General features: G+C 43.2%; 1 non-coding gene across 1 annotated transcript; it reads left to right on the top strand.

Annotated features, from left to right (window-relative positions):
* Positions 1-3,302: 3,302 nt before the first annotated feature.
* On the top strand, positions 3,303-3,410 carry LOC130943178 (small nucleolar RNA R71). The gene has a single exon (XR_009071708.1). It is a non-coding gene; the product is annotated as a small nucleolar RNA R71 (small nucleolar RNA).
* Positions 3,411-3,793: the final 383 nt, after the last annotated feature.

The raw sequence follows: 3,793 nt of genomic DNA, 5'->3' as shown, positions 1-3,793 counted from the left end.
GGTCAGAATCCAACAGCATCTGCAGTCCTTTTCAGTCTCTGGATCAGATTTTTGCTCAGAACCTTCAATTTCAGCCAGAAAATACCTGAAATCACAGAAAAACACACAAAATCATAGTAAAGTCCAGAAAAGTGAATTTTAACTAAAAACTAATAAAAATATAATAAAAACTAACTAAAAGATACTAAAAACATACTAAAAACACTGCCAAAAAGCGTACAAATTATCCGCTCATCAGCGCCCTCTTCACATATGACTGTGAGGACTTGGTCCAACCTTTGATCAAAGTTGACCCTTCTAGTGTAAGGATGTTCATCTCCTTGCATCATGGGCAAGTTGAATGCTAACCTTACATTTTCCGGACTAAAATCCAAGTATTTCCCCCGAACCATAGTAAGATAATTCTTTGGATCCGGGTTCACACTTTGATCATGGTTCTTGGTGATCCATGCATTGGCATAGAACTCTTGAACCATCAAGATTCCGACTTGTTGAATGGGGTTGGTAAGCACTTCCCAACCTCTTCTTCGGATCTCATGGCGGATCTCCGGATATTCACCCTTTTTGAGTGAAAAGGGGACCTCGGGGATCACCTTCTTCAAGGCCACAACTTCATAGAAGTGGTCTTGATGAACCCTTGAGATGAATCTATCCATCTCCCATGACTCGGAGGTGGAAGCTTTTGCCTTCCCTTTCCTCTTTCTAGAGGTTTCTCCGGCCTTGGATGCCATAAATGGTTATGGAAAAATGAAAAAGCAATGCTTTTACCACACCAAACTTAAAAGGTTTGCTCGTCCTCGAGCAAAAGAAGAAAGAAGAGAGTAGAAGAAGAAGAAATGGGGAAGAAGGGAGTGGCTTATGGATTCGGCCAAGGAGGGGAGAAGTGGTGTTTAGGTTGTGTGAAAATGAAGGTGTGAAGAAGGGTATTTATAGGAGAGGGGGGAGATGGGGTTCGGCCATTATGGGTGGGTTTGGGAGGGAAAGTTGTTTGAATTTGAAGGGTGAGGTAGGTGGGGTTTTATGAAGGATGGATGTGAGTGATGAAGAGAAAGATGGGAGTGGATAGGTGAAGGGTTTTTGGGGAAGAGGTATTGAGGTGATTAGTGAATGGGTGAAGAAGAGAGAGAGAGTGGTGGGGTTGATGGGGATCCTGTGGGGTGCACAGATCCTGTGGTGTCAAGGAAAAGTCATCCCTGCACCAAATGGCATCAAAAATCACGTTTTGAGCCATTTCTGGCGTTAAACGCCGGGCTGGTGCCCATTCCTGGCGTTTAACGCTAGGTTCTTGCCCTTTTCTGGCGTTTAACGCCAGTCTGGTGCCCCTTTCTGGCGTTAAACGCCCAGAATGGTGCCAGACTGGGCGTTAAACGCCCAACTGCTAGCCTCACTGGCGTTTAAACGCCAGTGGGTTCTTCCTCCAGGGTGTGCTGTTTTTCTTCCTGTTTTTCATTTTGTTTTTGCTTTTTCAATGGATTTTTGTGACTTCTCATGATCATCAACCTACAAAAGACATAAAATAACAAAAGAAAATATATAAAATATAATCATTAGGTTGCCTCCCAACAAGCGCTTCTTTAATGTCAGTAGCTTGACAGAGGGCTTCTCATGGAGCCTCACAGATACTCAGAGCAAAGTTGGAACCTCCCAACACCAAACTTAGAGTTTGAATGTGGGGGTTCAACACCAAACTTAGAGTTTGGTTGTGGCCTCCCAACACCAAACTTAGAGTTTGACTGTGGGGGCTCTGTTTGACTCTGAATTGAGAAAAGCTCTTCATGCTTCCTCTCCATTGTGATAGAGGGATATCCTTGAGCCTTAAACACAAAGGATTCTTCATTCACTTGAATGATCAGTTCACCTCCATCAACATCAATCACAGCCTTCGCTGTGGCTAGGAAGGGTCTGCCAAGGATGATGGATTCATCCATGCACTTTCCAGTCTCTAGGACTATGAAATCAGTAGGGATGTAATGGTCTTCAACTTTCACCAAAACATTCTCTACAAGTCCATGAGCTTGTTTTCTTGAGTTGTCTGCCATCTCTAGTGAGATTCTTGCAGCTTGTACCTCAAAGATCCCTAGCTTCTCCATTACAGAGAGAGGCATGGGGTTTACACTTGACCCTAAGTCACACAGAGCCTTCTTGAAGGTCATGGTGCCTATGGTACAAGGTATTGAAAACTTCCCAGGATCTTGTTTCTTTTGAGGTAATCTCTGCCTAGACAAGTCATCCAGTTCTTTGGTGAGCAAAGGATGTTCATTCTCCCAAGTCTCATTTCCAAATAACTTGTCATTTAGCTTCATGATTGCTCCAAGGTATTTAGCAACTTGCTCTTCAGTGACATACTCATCCTCTTCAGAGGAAGAATACTCATCAGAGCTCATGAAAGGCAGAAGTAAGTCCAATGGAATCTCTATGGTCTCATTTTGAGCCTCAGATTCCCATGGTTCCTCATTAGGGAACTCATTGGAGGTTGGTGCACGCCCATTGAGGTCTTCCTCTGTGGCGTCCACTTCCTCTCTTTCCTCTCCAGATTCGGCCATGGTTATGGCTTTGCACTCTCCTTTTGGATTTTCTTCTGTATTACTTGGGAGAGTACTAGGAGGGAGTCCAGTAATTCTCTTGCTCAGCTGTCCCACTTGTGCCTCCAAATTCCTAATGGAGGATCTTGTTTCAGTCATGAAACTTTGAGTGGTTTTGATTAGATCAGAGACCATGGTTGCTAAGTCAGAAGGGTTCTGCTTAGAATTCTCTGTCTGTTGCTGAGAAGATGATGGAAAAGGCTTGCCATTGCTAAACCTGTTTCTTCCACCATTGTTGTTGTTGAAACCTTGTTGAGGTCTCTCTTGATTCTTCCATGAAAAATTTGGGTGATTTCTCCATGAAGAATTATAGGTGTTTCCATAGGGTTCTCCTAGGTAATTCACCTCTTCCATTGAAGGATTCTCAGGATCATAAGCTTCTTCCTCAGATGAAGCATCCTTAGTACTGCTTGGTGCATTTTGCATTCCAGACAGACTTTGAGAAATCAAATTGACTTGTTGAGTCAATATCTTGTTCTGAGCCAATATGGCATTCAGAGTGTCAATCTCAAGAACTCCTTTCTTCTGACTTGTCCCATTGTTCACAGGATTTCTTTCAGAAGTGTACATGAATTGGTTATTTGCAACCATCTCAATTAGTTCTTGAGCCTCTGTAGGCGTCTTCTTCAGATGAAGAGATCCTCCAGCAGAGCTATCCAAAGACATCTTGGATAGTTCAGAGAGACCATCATAGAAAATACCTATGATGCTCCATTCAGAAAGCATGTCTGAGGGACATTTTCTGATTAATTGTTTGTATCTTTCCCAAGCTTCATAGAGGGATTCTCCATCCTTCTGTCTGAAGGTTTGGACTTCCACTCTAAGCTTACTCCATTTCTGAGGTGGAAAGAATTTTGCCAAGAAGGCATTGACTAGCTTTTCCCAAGAGTCCAGGCTATCTTTAGGTTGTGAGTCCAACCATATTCTAGCTCTGTCTCTTACAGCAAAAGGGAATAGCATCAGTCTGTAGACCTCAGGGTCAACCCCATTAGTCTTGACTGTGTCACAGATTTGCAAGAACTCAGCTAAAAACTGATGAGGATCTTCCATTGGAAGTCCATGGAACTTGCAATTCTGTTGCATTAGAGAAACTAACTGAGGCTTAAGCTCAAAGTTGTTTGCTCCAATGGCAGGGATAGAGATGCTTCTCCCATAGAAGTCGGGAGTAGGTGCAGTAAAGTCACCCAGCACCTTCCTTGCATTGTTGGCAT

The sequence above is a fragment of the Arachis stenosperma genome, chromosome 7 (assembly GCF_014773155.1).
Source record: "Arachis stenosperma cultivar V10309 chromosome 7, arast.V10309.gnm1.PFL2, whole genome shotgun sequence".
NCBI classification, from domain to species: domain Eukaryota; kingdom Viridiplantae; phylum Streptophyta; class Magnoliopsida; order Fabales; family Fabaceae; genus Arachis; species Arachis stenosperma.
This window is presented reverse-complemented; position numbering and strand designations above follow the sequence as displayed.